Here is a 17,529-nt window from a genome sequence, read left to right as displayed (position 1 = left end):
CATATCAGATAAAGGGCTAGTATCCAAAATATACAAGGAGCTCACTAAACTACATACACAAAAAATGAATGATCCAGTGAAGAAATGGGCAAAAGACCTGAATAGACACTTCTCCAAAGAGGACATCCAGATGGCCAACAGGCACATAGATATTTTTGATATTCTAAGATCAGCCCATCAGGTATCTAAGTGCAAGGTTTTCCTTATAACCTCTTATGGGTTTCTCTCTCTTTTTTCTTCTTTTATAATTTTTTAAAATGTTTTTATTTATTTTGAGAAAGAGACAGTGTGAGCAGGGGAGGGTCAGACAGAGAGGAAGACACAGAATCCGAAGACAGGCTCTAGGTTCTGAGCTGTCAGCACAGAGTCTGACAGGGGGCTTGAACCCATGAACTGTGAGATCATGACCTGAGCCAAAGTGGGACGCTTAATTGACTGAGCCACCCAGACGACCCTCTTTTTCTTTTTAAACCAAGGAAAATTTATCTCTATCACTTTTTTCTCCTCTCATTATTGTCATTTAAATTTTTTTTTTCTCAGAGTGCCTGAGTGGCTCAGTCGGTTAAGCATCCAACTTCAGTTCAGGTCATGATCTTGGGATTTGAGGTTTGAGCCGTGCATTGGGATCTGTGCTGACAGTTCGGAGCCTGGAGCCTGCCTTGGATTCTTTGTCCCCCTTTCTCTCTGCCCTCCCCCACTCCTTCCTGTTTTCTCTCTCTTTCTTTCTCTCTCACTGTCTCTCAAAAGTAAATAAACATTTAAAAATTATTAAAAATAAATATAAATAAATAAATAAAATTACTCTCTATTTCTGGGACTTTTATTATCCAGATTATCCAGATTTTATTTTACTATTATTATTTTTAATTTTTTTAAATGTTTGTTTATTTTCAAGAGACAGAGTGAGCAGGGGAAGGGCAGAGAGAGGAGACACAGAATTTGAAGCAGGCTCCAGGCTTTGAGCTGTCAGCACAGAGCCCAATGCAAGACTCGAACTTGTGAACCATGAGATCATGACCTGAACTGAAGTCAGAACGTGTAATTGACAAGACACCCAGGTGCCCCAAGAGTTGGATTGATTTGAACCGACTGAGCCACCCAGGTGCCCACCTGTTATCCAGATTTTAGAACTTACCTCCTTTCTACCTATATCTTGGGTTTTCTTCATATTTTATATTCCTTGCTATTTTTCTTCTTCCACCGGGGAGATATCCAGAGTGTGCCTTCTAATTCACTAATCAGTCCTCTGCTGAACCTTCCCTGCTCTTTGTTAAACCTATTGTTTGACTTATTTCAGTTATTTCAGTTTTCACACCCTATACATCTTCTTAGTTCCTTGGTGTTTTCTTGTTCCTTTTTTTCTGTTGCTAGCATGTAGCTAGGAGGTCTTGCCTGAAACTTTTTCTGTTTTTGGCTGACTTTCTGTGGTGGCCAGCTAGCATGCATCTGTTTTCCTCAGGCTTTCCAGAAATGCTGGACTTCAGTGTTGCCCTAGTTTGATTCTTGAGCACTCTTGAGCCAGAGATCAAGACAAGGCAGGTGAGAGGGAGGTACGTGTTCATCCCAAGGCAATGGCAATGAACAAGCAGAAGAACTGTAGTAATTATTTCCTGTTTTATTCTTTCCCAGCCAACTTCCTCTACACGTGCACACACACACACACACACACACACACACACACACACACACACCTCATCATCCCGGAGTTTATTATAGCTTCCTCCTGTTCTTTATATTTTCCTCTTTGGTCTCTCCAAAATCACTCTTGGCATGGGGATCCTTTAGTTGCTTGAGCCCAGCATCTTGGCTAGATGCAAAACTGGAACCTCAAAGTGATTGCCTCCAAGTCTTTCATTTTACAGAGGAGGACACGAAAGCCCGGAGGAACTTGACTGGCACCCAACCTGTTCATGGCAGACGCCCATGCCACCTTGTGCCCCCGTGGTCTGCTCTGAAGACCAAAGTCACCTGCACTAACAGTGATGCTTAGAATTCACTTCATGTTCCATCAATTACTAAAGCAAGCTCAATATTGCAAACGTAGCGCCAAGACTGACTGCAATGCATTTGGTCCATTCTGAAGGTGCATGCTTTTTAGTTTTTAATTTTTTTTTCATATTTCATTGCTTTCAAGGGTATTAACCACAGCCCCAGGAAAAAATACTGGGGGAATTGTGGGCACCACAGACACAGCTTTCTATGAAATTTCCTGAGTAGTAATAGCAGACTGAAAAATAGCCCACAAACTGGGTAAAATTCCAGCAGCCACAGGGAGTCTTCTGACCCTCCTAAGCAGCAAAGCCCAAGAAAACGCAGACTCACTGCTGTCCACGGAAATACAACCAAATTGGAGACTTTGAGTTGACAGACCTTTCGAGAGCAAGTTGTATTTTCCCCCCAGGAAGGAAACCAGGGTTGGAATTAGCTAAGTGCTCATTGAAATGGCAGGATTGACCTCTTGTTTACTAAGATCCTGCTGTAAGTCTGTGTGCCTAATCTATATCCCCCTCACCCGGGAGGAGGCAACCCACAGAGAAAAACGTGTTTCAAGGAGGGGGACTTAAGTATGATTCGCATAATAAATGGCCAAACTTGCCTGGAGGATTTTATTAGCTTCCACTGCCAACGATAAATGTTCTATCTATGAAATTGAGAAAGGAGAGCTAGGGATCAGGCACTGACATTTGCAAAGGAGAGAAAATACATTCTCATCAAATAGGACACTCAGCCCCGTAAGAACCAAAGAAGGAACTGTATTAGCCAGATAGTTGCTGTTAGGCTTCGGCTCCTTGTCATGCAAAAGCCCTGTGTCTGCAATCTCTGTGGCAGTGCCAACGAAGAACACGCCTTCTCTGGGTCTGAGATTGAGATTGACCTGCCAGCGCAGCCTCCAGTCACCCAACCAATTAGCTCCGACCGCCCCCCTTGGCGTGGAGCCAGCAAAATGCACTGTAAAATAGTCTTATCTTTCAGCCCTTTTTAAGAGCAGAGGCAGTCTTGTTACCTCTCGGTGCCTTAGTTTTGTATCAGTTGGAGAAAGGAACCCATAGTCATTCTAAATAAACTGAGCACAATCAAAGATGTATAGTGCAATCCTACAAGTAACTACCAAAAAGATGATGCAAAATGGGATAGTTGAACAGCTGATACATACATTAAAATGGAACATTGTTTAAATGTTCATTTATGTATTTTGAGAGAGAGACAGAGAGAGAGAGAGAGAGAATCTCAAGTAGACTCCATGTGTGGAACCTGATGTAGGTCTCGAACCCATGACCTTGGGATCATGACCTGAGCCAAAATCAAGAGTTGGACATTTATCAGACTGAGCCACCCAGGCGCCCTCACACCTCAGAAGTTTTAATACCGTCTCTCAACAATTGGTAAGATACCTAAACAAAAATCAGTTGTTGTAGAAGATCTGAACAAGTTCCTCTCAGAGCAAGATCTGTCATTGATTAGTTCTGTCTGCAGCACCATGCTGAGGAGATGCTGAGCTCAGGCTCACAAACAGGGTTTCCACTGGTGATGTCTGCCATGGACATAGAAGAGCGTAAACATGGTTGCTCTTGGACCAGTGACTTCTTAACCCTGGCTGCGTGTTAGGATCACCCAGAGAGCCTCTTACACATATTGATGCCTGGGCCCCTCCCCTCTAAATGTTCATCTATGGTACAGCTCAGGCATCAATATTTTTCTAACATCTCCACAGATGATTTCAATGAGTAGCGAGGGTTGAAAACCACTGTCTTAAGCTCAAAGGAAGTGGACACTGCTACCCTCGTGAAAGGAATGTAAAACGTGTGTTATGTATTAAGGACCTTAAATGTATCATTTATCTAGGAATCTCATTTCCAGAGAAATAATAATGATGTGCCCATCATCACATAGCTTACATTCATGTGCCCAGACAATGTACATTCAGAGTGTTCTTGCAGCACAATGTACAATAGCAACCGAAAGGTACATGGCTGCATGGATACAGATAGATAAGAGGAAGAGAGGCAGGGATGGAAGGGAGACACCTAATCCTTCAATAATGTGAAATTGATTAAATCCGTTAAGTTAAAATCAAGGTGTGATGGGTATCGTATTAAGATGGTGTTGATATGTGTATAGATATATATATATGGGTGTATAGTAAGGTATGTGTATGTATATATATATGTATATATATATACAGCATGGGCATAGACATAGGTGTATATAATAAGCTATGGGTGTATATATATATATATACACTCACACATACAGTATAGGCATATATATGTATGTATATAGTAAGGTATGGGTATATATGGATATATACATATATATGGGTGTATATACATGTGTATATATATATACACAGCATGTGTGTATATATATTATATATAGTATAAGTATATATATATGTATAGTAAGTTATGGTGTGGGTATATATATATGTATATATGCACACACAGTATGGATATATATTATAGGTATATAATTAGGTATGGATGTATATACAGTATATATGGGTATAAAATGAAGTGTATATATATATATACACACATATACAGTATGGGCATATATATGTATATAATAAGGTATGGGTATACACACACACAGTATGGGCATATATATGTATATAAGGTATGGGTGTATATATATATATATATACATACAGACACAGTATGGGCTTATATATGTATGCATATACTATATATATGGGTGTGTATTATATATATATGTGTACACACACATAGTATGGGTATATATATATATACAGTATAGGTGTGTGTATATATATGTATATATACACACACACAGTATGGGTGTACGTATAATATATATAATGGGTATGCATATAATAAGGTATGGGTGTGTGTATATATATAGTATGAGTATATATATGTGTGAGTACATAGTAAGGTATTGGGTGTGTGTGTGTATATATATATGTGTGTGGATATATATGTGTATACATGCACACACACACACATATATCCACACACACAGATTGGGTACATATATATGGGTATATAATAAGGTGTGTATATACCCTTTACATGGTATATACCCATACTGTATATATATGCCCATATATATATAAAGTGTATACAGTATGTGTATATATATATAGGCATGGGTGTGTGTATATATATACACACACAAACAGTATGGGCATATATATGTATATAGTAAGGTATGAGTATACACACACACACACACACAGTATGGGTATATATATGTATATGGTATATAGCAAGATATGGATGCATATACAGTATATATATAATAAGGTAAGGGACAATTATGTTGCAAAGTGTGCTGTAAAAGTCTATTTTTGAAAACATACATGTGTACCCATACAAAGAGAAAGTTTTAAAGATTAATCATCAAAATATCAATCATATTTATTTTAAGGTAGTGGTAAGTTAATTTAAATGATTTTTTTTGGTTTCTCATTTGTGTAAGATGAATACACATTTTGTAATCTAATCAAACAAAAGCTGAACAACAACTCTCCGGATTCCAGTGTCTGCTCTGAAATGGGGACAGCCTTTCATCTGCTCAGCTCTAATCCTTGAAGGAGGGTCAGACGGATCATTATTCATGCCGGTTAGGGAATCAAGAACTCAGAGCAGCTCTGTGCAGGGTGTGGGAACTGCTCCATTACCTTAGGTGAAACAAACAAGGGAGGTTCCCTTTGATCCCTGATGCCCATTTCTTTCTGCCTTCTCGGGGTGGATCTGGAAGGCAACATTTAGAGAGGGTGAGGCCCGCTTGTCCCCACCTGCTGTCCTTTCCAGGGTGTGGCGGGGAAAGTGGGAGCTGCTCAGATCTCCCCCCAATTATCCTTCGGCCCCAAGTAGGTCACACCTGTGGAGAGCCATCTTCTTCCAATGGAAAGAATCTGGGCAGCCTCAGCTGGAAGGCATGGAAAGAAATGGAGAGAAAGCAGAGTTTGTTTGGGGCCCTCCACTCCTTCCTTCTCTTTTTTTCACACCATCCCTCTTTCTTCCTTTGTGTTCATTGCTTTCAAAACCACAGATTCCCTCTTTTCTCCTGCAAGAAAACTTAGCATTTTCATTAAATCATTAGCATTTGCATTTTCAGGGAGAAATAGAGAAACAGTTGACAAAGAAGTGACTCTGTAATTTCACCAACTGTAATATAATTACAATTACTCTGTAATGTAACACCAACTTAGAGGGAGGATGGTGATGTTGTGGATCAAAAAAGCCCAAAACATCTGTGACCTGAATTCTCAGTGGAAAAGAAATGGAAAATCAAATTCCTGTAGGGCCACTTGGCCCTGGACCATGCAATGGCACTGAATTGTCCACTAAGACAATCTCAATGGAGCATCTTCTAGTGATTTGGAGAAACGAAGTGAAAATAGTTTCTAACTGGACTCTAGAAGTGCAGCCCAGGACCCCCACCATCTCTGATAAACCGTCTTCTCCAGTCAGGCAAAGTAGCCCAATGTCTCGGTTCTATTTCCCATTTATTCGACCATCTCCATCGGGTGGTGTTAGCATCATGGAAGGCGTCTTCCACAAATGGTCTAGGAGATGTCAGGTCACCCACTAAAGGTTCAAAGGTGGTAGCACATAATGTTACCTCCTCTTCTTCCATCACAAGGTAATGGTTTGCTCTTCAAAGGAGCCGTAAAGTATAGGTCCTTTTAGCCCTCTTCCTGCTTCCATGCTGCCGGTGTGATGGGTGCATGTCAATACCACCCTCCAGTGACTGATGAGTTCAGTCTCCAGCCACTGTGTAGTGATCATTTATCACAGGGCAATCTCTTATGACACAAAATATAGTGCCCTTGTGACTCTTCACTCTCCAGCACTCACTGACAGCAAATAAAAATGACACTGCCTGCCAGGACCAGCCATAACTCAGCCTCATTTTCCAGAAAACCTTCATGGGGCACTACAAAATAATGAGATGTGCACTACCTAGAGGTTACAGCATCGCCTTGCTGCGGTACATTCAGATAAATCAGCCCAACACATGATCAATCCACCCAGAAATACAAACCACTCTGTTCTCCTACATATTTTACCGTATAATTTAAGCAAACAAACTCAAGGCAATATTTCTCTTTAGTCACAACCCAAGAAGGGGACCAATATTACCTTAACTGGTATCAGTTTGAGAAATAAGAGACAATAATTTTCTACCCTAATCTCATTCCCTGCCATCCTGCTTGAACCACTGAAAGAAATTTGCATCTGTCAAAACATATATGAGAATGATACATTGATGATGATGATGATGATGATGATGATGATGATGATGATGGATTCCAGCTTATGGAATGTATCCTGCTCTGCAAAATGATACCATGATTGTTTTTCATTTAATCTTTACAAGGAATTCTGTGAAATAGAGAACACAGGTGAATTCTGCTTGTACAATTTCTTGAAAAGACAAAACCCAGGTCTCAGCATCAACCTCACCATCTCTTAATCCAGCCCTGTTTCTGAGCTACTTGGGAAATGCAATGGGACCAAATCCTTCCCATTTTACAGATCATGGCCCACGCTCAACATCATTAGTATTAAGGCAGGACTCACGGGCAAGAGAGCTGCATGAAATGAAGCAAAATTTAAACAATAATTACTTGGGCAAAGTTATTTCATACTTACTGAGAAAAGAGATTAAGTGGTGGATGGGTTATTTATTAATTTACTTATTTATATTATTTTTTTAAGATTTTATTTTTAAAAAATTTTTTACTATTTATTTTTGAGAGAGAGAGCAAAACAGAGCATGAGCAGGGGAAGGGCAGAGAGAGAAAGGGAGACACAGAATCCAAAGCAGGCTCCAGGCTCTGAGCTGTTAGCACAGAGCCCAATGTGGGGCTCAAACTCCCAGACCATGAGATCATGACATGAGCGAAAATTGGATGCTTAACTGACTGAGCCACCAGGCGCTCCAAAGATTTTAGTCTTTTAAGTAATCTCCACACCCAACATGGGACCTGAGTTTATGACCTTGAGATCAAGAATCACATGCTCTTCCAACTGAGCCAGCCAGGTGCCCCAATTTATTTGTATTTTGAGTAAAGTTTAAACAACATTGACAGAACGACTACTATCAGTCCCTGACTAAGGTGCTGAGGCACAAAGATACCCTTAAGGAGATATTCCCTAGTTTGACATCGTACTGTAGATACTAAGAAAAGAGGGCACAAAAATTAAGATTTCCTAAATGTAGAACATTGCCAGCCATGCCATGAAGATTTGGTCACCTTCCAACTAACTGAGTCAAGGGGAACAAAACCAGAATTCCTAGCTCCCAAAGGAGACGAAGTTAGGACCCAAATCACAGAATCCATGGAAAATCCACAAAGGCTATCCCTACCTCAACTGTCCTTCTACAAGCCAGTCTGGGGAGGTTGACCTTTAAAATAATGCAAGACCTGAGGCGCCTGGGTGGCTCAATTGGTTAAGCACCTGACTTTGGCTCCGGTCATGGTCTCATGGCTTATAGGTATGAACCCCACACAGGACTCTATGCTGACAGCTCAGAACTTGGCACCTGCTTCCGCTTCTGTCTCTTTTTCTCTCTGCTCCTCCCCCACTCACGTCCTGTCTCTCTCTCTCTCAAAAATAAATAAATAAATAAATAAATAAAACCTCTTAAATAAATAAAACCTCTTAAATAAATACTCAAATAAATAAAATAGTGCAAGACCTAGTTCCATGCATTTTTCTGTGTCCTTAGATAAAAAGGTACCTTCCTCCAATGAACTATAACCTACATCTTATCCATCTGGCATCTCCCCAAACCTTTCTAATGCCTGGCACATAATAATTGTTAAACATTGATAAATAATTCACATACCACAAAATTCATGTTTTTAAAGGGCTCGGTGGTTTTGACTATATTCACAAAGTTATGCAGCCATCACCAGTATCCAATTCCAGAACGTTTTCATCATGCCGTAAATAAACCCCATACCCATTAGCAGAAACTCCCCAGTGTCCTCTTCCCGCAGGCCAGGGAAATGACTAGTTTACTTTCTGTTTCTATGCATTTGCCCATTCTCCATAGTCTTTACAAATGGAATCATAATCTGTGACCTTCTGTAACTCACTGGCTTCTTCCACTTGGCATAACGCTGATAAGATCCAGCCATGTTGTAATGTGAATCAGCACCTCATCCATTTTTAGGGCCAAATAATAGTCTGTTGTATGGATATACCCCATCGTATCCATCCGTTGATGGCCATGTGAGTTGCTTTCACTCTTTGGCTCCCATCCTAGGACTTTTATACACTCTTGTTGAACAAATTGGTGACTTTCTAAATATTAATGTCATATGTGGGATGACCAATAAACATGAAACCTATTCAACCTGATTATGAAGCAGAGAAGTGGAAGCTAAAAACAATGCAAAATCATTTCCAGTTCCCAGATGAGCCAAGATGTTTCTACTCTAAGAGCCATTGCCTTTGAGATGTGGTATCCATCCTGCACTGGTTTAAAAAATGCCAACTGGGCGAGCATTTTAAGGCAAGTTGGTAATAGGCACCAGGAGCCTTGACACGTTCCTACGATGTGACTTCCCTAATTCTATATCCACAAGACTAAGGCTATAATAGGACACACAGAAAAATGCTTTATTTGTAAACATATTTACTGATAATGATATAATACAGGAAACAAACCTACATATCTGTTAGGTATAAAACAAATGTTTTTTAGTTAATAAAAAAAATTTTCACTTTGATCAGACCCCATTTAACCAATTCAGATATGTATACATAGAACAGGTTTTTCCAGTAATTCTCAGTCAAGACCAAGGCAATGGATACACGACTGAACAATGTAAGTTTCTGTTATTCTTTTCAACAGGGGCATCCTAAAAGTAGTTAAAGAAATGGTGGCCTGCCTTACCTGCTGGCATAAAGGGCACATGGGACACATTAGAACGTTGAGGGGTGTCTGGGTGGCTCAGTACGTTAAGCCTCTGACTTCGGCTCAGGTCATGATCTCGTGGTTAGTAAGTTTGAGCCCCATGTCAGACTCTGTGCTGACAGTTCAGAGCCTGGGGCCTGCTTCGAATTCTGTGTCTCCCTCTCTCTCTGCCCCTTCTCCACTCATGCTCTCTCTGTCTCTCAAAAAAAGATACATGTTAAAAAAAAAAATAATGTTAAATGTTGAGCATATTGGGTAGATACAGTTACAGAGGCAGGTGATTGAAAAGTCACCCATGGGGTGACATATGTCACTCTAAAGTCTGCTGCTGGGGCGCCTGGGTGGCTCAGTCAGTTAAGCATCCGACTTCGGCACAGGTCATGATCTCACGGTTTGTGGGTTCGAGCCCCGCGTCAGGTCTCTGCTGACCGCTAGCTCAGAGCCTGGAGCCTGTCTTCAGATCCTGTGATTCCTTCTCTCTCTGACCCCCTCCTGCTCACGCTGTCTCTCTCTCTCTCTCTCTCTCTCTCAAAAATAAATAAAAAGCTAAAATAAAAAATAAAAAATAATAAAGTCTGCTGCCAACCCAGGAAGTAGGTTTTCATCCTGTCTCCGCGAGTGACAGGGCAGGTGAGAGGGAGCATTCTCGTCATGGGAGAAGTTGAGCAGCACTGGGGTTTGTGTTTATGCAAGTGTTACAAGTGGTGAGTTTATCAGAACTTTCAATGCATTTGCCACCAGCATCTTTTTTCCATTAGGTTTAAGCATTCACGTCCCTTTTACGGAAAATATACTCCCACATGGCCCTAATTCACTTCAACTCAACTTATCAAAACATTATCCCATAAGATTCGTTTTAAGTCTAGAAAATTATCTGAGCTTCTTGTATGAGGCTGGTATTAGTTCTTTTTATAAACAGGCTCTCTCAATTACTGGTTTTGCACGCCCTTCAACTTTGCATGTGTTTGCGTGACTTGAGTTTAACTCAAAATTCAATACCTTTGAATTTGAGCTGCAGACATTATCCAGATAATTCAAATGTAAGTATCTGTGTAGTTCAAATGATCTCAAGTAAAGGACGGTCTGAAATGATGTGCTTTAGTTTTTTGTTTGCAGACAAAAGAGAGAGTTAACTCTTAACTCTCACTGGGTACCTAGCGAAGTTGTATGTCAGTTACCCTTGGGAAACAATAATATAATTAATTGTAAGAATCATGTTATTGATTCAAGGCATATTTTCATTTAATTCTTAGAAGGTGGTAAGAGGTAGATATTATTTTGGGCCCTATTTTGTTGATGAGAAAATGAAGGAGAAAATTGCATATCCACAGAAAAGGGGCTTGCATAAGAATATTCATAAAAGAATTATTTATAGCATCCCCAAACTGGAAAAAACCCACATGTCCACTAACAGATGGACAAATTGTGATATACTCATACAAAGAAATACTACCTAGTGATTTAAAAGAAAGAAAAAGAAAGAGAAAGAAAAAGAATGAGCCCCTTATATGTGTTACAACACATGTAGGTCTCAAAAACATGCTGAGTAAAGAATCCAACCATGTATATATAAATACATGATATAAAAATCATATTGTATAATCCAATTTACATAAAGTTCCAGAACAATTAAAACTAATCTATAGTGCTATCAATTAAAAAAAAAAAAAGGTGTGTATTGCTTGAAAAGGGACATGAGGAAAGGGACATGATCAAGATGGTGGCCACAGGAATGCATGTTTTTGTCAAATGTTTGTCACCACTCACTGAACTATGCATTTTAGTTGATGAGAATCATATGTCAAAGATAGGATATTGACAGATAAATAGAGAGAGATGATAGATAGGTAGATAGATAGATATCAATGATAGATCGATAGATAGATTAATGTTGATGATAGATATGATAGATATGATAGATAGATAGATATAAATGGTGGATGGATGGATTGATAGATATGATAGATAAATAGATATGATAGGTAGATAGATACATAGATGATAGATAGATAGATAGATAGATAGATAGATAGATAGATAGATATAGATGATGGATGGATGGATAGATAGATAGATAAGGTTTAGAATTTGGGTACGGGAAGTTTAAGCATTTTCTCAGAGTTAAACAGTTATAGTGGAAGTAGAATTTGAGCAAAATTTGAACGCAGGGAGCCTAACTCCAATCTGACTCTTAGCCAAATAGTTGATGAAATAATCCATAAGTACATTTGGAAGCTGCTATATGCAATACATTCTCCAAGCCAGTGTGGGGATTAAAGAAGTTCAATTAAATGAATTAATACATGTGACATGCTTATTACGAGGCCCGGCATATAGCAAGATCTCAAAAGTGTTAACTACCATTGTCATGAGATACAAGCCTTAGCCTCAAGGCAATTATAAGGTGCCTGCGGAAACAAGTCATTCATTCATAAATCATTAAACAGCAAAATAAGAATCATAGTGTAGTCTAAAAATGGTGTAAGAAAGTATTTAAAGCCAAAGCCAGAAACTCGTTGTCTACAAGTGCAAAACAAGGTTCAGTTAGGAGGTAGGGCACTGGAAAGCACAGGTCCCATCTGATGGGACAGCCACTCACCCAATCTGTTATTGTCATGTGGACATGGCATCTCAATATTGTCAAATGTGTTATTTTTAATTTTTTAATGTATTTTATTTTATTTTTTGATACAGACAGAGCGTGAGCAGGGGAGGAACACAGAGAGAGGGAGACACAGAATCTGAACCAGGCTCCAGGTCCTGAGCTGTTAGCACAGAGCCTGACATGGGGCTCAAACCCATAAACTGCGAGATCATGACCTGCACCGACGTTGGATGCTCAACTCACTGAGCCACCCAGGCGCTCTGCCAAATGTGTTTTTAAAGAACCCAGAACTTTAGATGTTTATGTGAATTCTCCCTATTTATACATGTTGTGTACTATTTCAATACTATAAAAAGTGTATAATCTTTGGGATACAAGTTACAAAATTCGTCTAAATGTATAGTCTTTTCAAAAATTTTTATTTATTTTGAGAGAGAGAACACACACGTGTGCTAGTTAGGAAGGGGCAGAGAGAGGGAGAGAAAGAATACCAAGTAGGCTCTGCACTGTCAGCCCAGAGCCTGACATGGGGTTTGATCCCACAAATAGTGAGATCATGACCTGAGCCAAAATCAAGAGTTGGACACTTAACCTACTGAGTCACTCAGGTGTCCCTTAAATGCATAGTTTTAAGAAGACTCTCTGAGGCCCCCAAAAGCACCTTACTTTTCTACTCACACTCCGTCTTGATGAAAGAATCCAACCTAGAAAAGTGTCACCTGCCCAAGTTCACTCAGTTAGAAGTACATCTGGGAATTCAATGTACACAGACAGCAGTGTTGAATCAATGCCCAAAATGGCCACGTCTCTACGAGTTTGGTCCCCTTGGGCTGGACTGCAGGAGGAAAGTTTTGAGAGGAAGTGAGCTTAGAGGAAGATTTGGGAAGAAACCCAACAAGTGAAGGAATGTCATGGGAAAAGCATAGAAAGATAAAGTTCAAGCTGCTTTTAATGGATACTAAGATCATTCCAGTTTGAGGTAGGAAAAGTCTTGAAATGGCTTAATGAGAGTTGAGGGAGACACAGATTAATATTTTATACCACCCTCTATGGGAACCATGGGAATTTGACAGGGATGAGTGGCATAATGAAAGATAAATTTGGACTTTCAAAGGGCAGGCTGTTGCCAGTGTTCATCTCTACTGTCAGGAAGTGCCATCAGCCATGCCCCTTCCCTTTTGAACCCAGATTTTCTTTTTTTAATGTTTATTTATTTTTTGAGAGAGAGAAACAGAGTGTTATCAGGGGAGGGGCAAAGAGAGAGGGAGACACAGAATCTGAAGCAGGCTCCAGACTCTGAGCTGTCAGCACAGAGCCTGATGTGGGGCTTGAACCCACGAACCGTGAGATCATGACCTGAGCCAAAGTTGGATATTGAACCAACTGAGCCACCCAGGTGTTCCAACCCAGATTTTCTACATGGGAAGAGGAAAAGGAGGGAACAGAAATCAGGAACTATACTTTATCTAAAGAATAAGCAGTGAGGGGCTCCTGAGTGGCTCAGTCGGTTGTGCATCATACTTCAGCTCAGATCATGATCTCACAGTTCATGTGTTCGAGCCCTGCATCGGGCCCTGCGCTGACAGCTCAGAGCCAGGAGCCTGTTTCAGATTCCCTGTCTCCTTCTCTCTCTCTTCCCCTCCCCCACTCACACTCTGTCTCTCAAAAACAAATTAACATTAAAAAAATTAAAAAATAAAGAATAAACAGTGAACTACAGATAATTTATCAATCAAACTCAGGGGACTGGATTCAACCCAGCTAGGATTACCTCCTTCTACTAAACTTCTTTGGGTTCTTGAGAAGAACCAATCAATTTTAGATGTAGATTTGTAAGATGCTCTGTCTGCATGCACTGGGAATTCATTAGTGACCCTGCTCCAAAAATTTCTGTTTCAGATGCATGCAGAAGTGGACATCAGTAAACCAAGAGGATCTCTATGCCAAAAGCCCATTTTGACCATTCATTGGATCAAAAGCACACCTGTTTTTCTTACTCATGAAGCTTAAAAGTCTACTCATGGAGAGTGACATTAGTCAAATAAATGTAAATGTACAATGTGATAAGTGCTATAAAGAGGCATTGCAGGGGCTCAGGAAACCTCTGGTGGGTGGACTGAACCTCATCAGGGAGATTGAGTTGAGTTCTCCAAAGTAAGAAGACATTTTTACAGCAACAAGAATAGAAAATCCAGTTAGAGGAAACAGTTTTCATCATGTGCAGAGTCCACGTGGAGTGGCTCACAAAAGCAGATTACCAAATTCTCAGGAAATTTGCAAACCAGCCGATGTCATGTTGGGATTATTTACACCACGGACATTGGCAAATGCTAGATCCGGGTTCTTATTTTGGTTCTTGTGTTTCAGTGCGTTGTGGGGGGCGGGGACCATTTAGTTTTCCAGTTTCTGAACAATGGTCAACATTGTCATCATGAAGAGGTTGTGATCGGAGAGAGGAAAACAGATATACTGGACAAAACAGAAAGTCAAGTGTCAAGACTATAAAGTCCAAAGGGACTGGTGGGAGATAAAGCAGACAGCTAAGAAGAGGCTGGACATGCACAATTATGAAGTCTTGTTAAGCATTTTATTCTTCATTTTATGAGCAGTGGGAAGCCATGAAAGTGTTCCTAAGCAGGATGAATAATTTAAGCAGGTGGTGGTTGTGATAAGTTCCATCTGGCCACATTTTGGAGACTGTATTGGAAGAAGGCAAGGGAAGACATGGATGACCACTTTGAAGGCAGTAAATAGTCCAGGAAGTGGGTACTAATAGTTCAGACTAGAGTGATGACAGTAGAGATGAAGAGACATATCAGACTGTGTATATTAAGCAGAGAAAAATCAATAGGATTTGCTGAAGGGCTTCAAAATAACAGTGAGTGAGTATGAATTTTATAGTGGAAGTATGGTCAGGACCCTTCCCCAAAACAGAAATATTGAAAGAGCATCACTATTCTTGGTGGCAAAGGGAGACAGGAATTGTTTCGGCACATGTTTGGCTTGATGTCTTTGAGACAATCAAAAGGGCATTAGGCAGAAGTGATCTGGGCTGGAAGTTTAAATTGAAGGCTCATATTTAGGAAATGATTGAAAACATGGGGTTGAAGGAGCACCTGTGTGGTTCAGTCAGTTGAGCATCTGACTCTCGATTTTGGCCCAGGTCATGATCCCAGGGTCATGGGATCAAGTCCCGAGTCGTCTGGCTTCAGGCTGAGCATAAGGCCTGCGTAAGATTCCCTCTTTTTCTTTCTCTCTCTCTCTTCCTCCCTCCACTTCTCCCCCTGCCCCAATTATTCTCTCTCTTCCCCCCCAAAAAAATTTAAAAAGAAACCATAGCCTTGTGATAATACAGTAAGCATATGAAGTGAGATGATAATTAGACATCACATTGAGTTTTAAGAAATTCCCAATTTTCCAGATATTTTTGAGAATGAGCCTGAAAAGAAGGCTAGAAAAGAACAACCCAACTTTGTTTGTTCATTTCAGCAATAAGTCACTCATAGGTCTAGCCAGGGCTGCTGTGACTGATGGATGAAGGCAAATGGTAGATTGAAAAGGATAGAGAAGGTGGATGAAGGAGAGGTGGAAACAGTAAGTATGGACAAGTCTTTCAAGAAGTTGGATAGAGATAAGGGATTGAACACTGTTTTTTTTAAGTGGATCAGATAGTAAGGATGCTTAAGATAAAACCCAAAACATTGGGATAGGCCAAGTCAAGAAGGAGAATCTTAATATATGAGAGTAGAGTAAGTAGGCAGGAAGGTATACACAATTCACAGGAAGAGGTAACAGAGCCTATGGTGTTGAGGAGAAAGGATGAGCTGGATACCGTTGGATTGAGGTTCTTCTTTTTCTTTTCTTTTAGAGCGGCGGGGAGGGAAAGATCAGGGAGAGTGATGGGGGGGGTGGAGAGAGAGAATGCCAAGCAGGCTCTACTCCCAACATGTTATGGGACTCAAACCCATGACCCTGGGATCATGACCTGAGCCAAAATCAAGAAACACTCAACCCAAGCACTCCGAGGTTATACTTTTCATACTGCAAACTTGTAGGTGTTTCTCTCTGATGGTTTGTACTGTTATCTCTAAAGCTCATAGATTGAATTGCTATACTCTTCAGTCTGGAGGGGAAAAATTGGACCAACAGCCCTCTGTGGTTTCCCCCTGAAAAAATCTTTGAACACAGTTTAAATTACATGTGTGTTGAATGTATGTGATCTTGAGAAGCTCAGAACCTCCGAAACAGAAATTAATGATCTCATCAGACCCCTTCATTTCAGTTCATTCCCTGAATATGTATTGGGCGCTCACACTCCTGATGCTCTGCTAATCACTGGGAATTTGAAGACAAACAAGAAAGCCTCTGACCTTGAAAAGGTAATGGAATAAAAAACATTTATGCAATTAACTATAATAAAGTTGCAAGTACTATGACTGGATGAAACCGGAGTTTTCCAGAGGAGGGAGCTAGTTCATTACAGGGCCAAGAAAATGATCCAGTTCTCTAGACTCCAAATGGCAGGTCTTCCTCATTATCTGTATATAATATTACTCTTACTATTCCACACAAAAAAAAGATTTGCTGTGTAAATCTATTTGTTTAACCCACAAAGATAATATAATATTTCAGCTTTCTTGTTAGTATGCCACCATTGCTAATCCAACATCAACACTCATATATATACTATTGGCTGAGAACTCTGTGATTTGGATTCTGGTATAAACCACTCATTTCCCTTTAAACGTTAGTTTGAAAACCATTAAACAGTAGATGGCCATCACCCCACATCCATTATTCACGAGAACAATTCTACTTAGCTATGTTTATATAAGGCCACAGAATCACCCACAATTTTGTTGGTACGCTGTCATATTTCTAAACTACTGGTAACCAAAGTTCTTGCCTGCTTTTTAGTTTCATGTCTTTAATCCTCTCGACTGAAGCTGTACTAACGATTAGGTAAAATTTTAGTTACTGACATTTCGGCATCATGTGACGTCAAACATACATTAAAGTGA

General features: G+C 40.1%; 1 long non-coding RNA gene across 1 annotated transcript in view; it reads left to right on the top strand.

Moving 5' to 3' along the window:
• The window catches only part of LOC115281453, a 55,133-nt gene extending 40,584 nt beyond the window's left edge, over positions 1-14,549 (top strand). Inside the window, exon 4 of the long non-coding RNA XR_003904320.1 lies at positions 14,408-14,549. This is a non-coding gene — a long non-coding RNA (uncharacterized LOC115281453). The remainder of the gene's footprint in view (positions 1-14,407) is intronic.
• The last annotated feature ends 2,980 nt before the right edge of the window (positions 14,550-17,529 follow it).

The sequence above is a fragment of the Suricata suricatta genome, chromosome 17, assembly GCF_006229205.1.
Source record: "Suricata suricatta isolate VVHF042 chromosome 17, meerkat_22Aug2017_6uvM2_HiC, whole genome shotgun sequence".
NCBI classification, from domain to species: Eukaryota; Metazoa; Chordata; class Mammalia; order Carnivora; family Herpestidae; genus Suricata; species Suricata suricatta.
The sequence above is the reverse complement of the archived record's forward strand: the minus strand, read 5'-3'. Positions and strand labels throughout refer to the sequence as shown.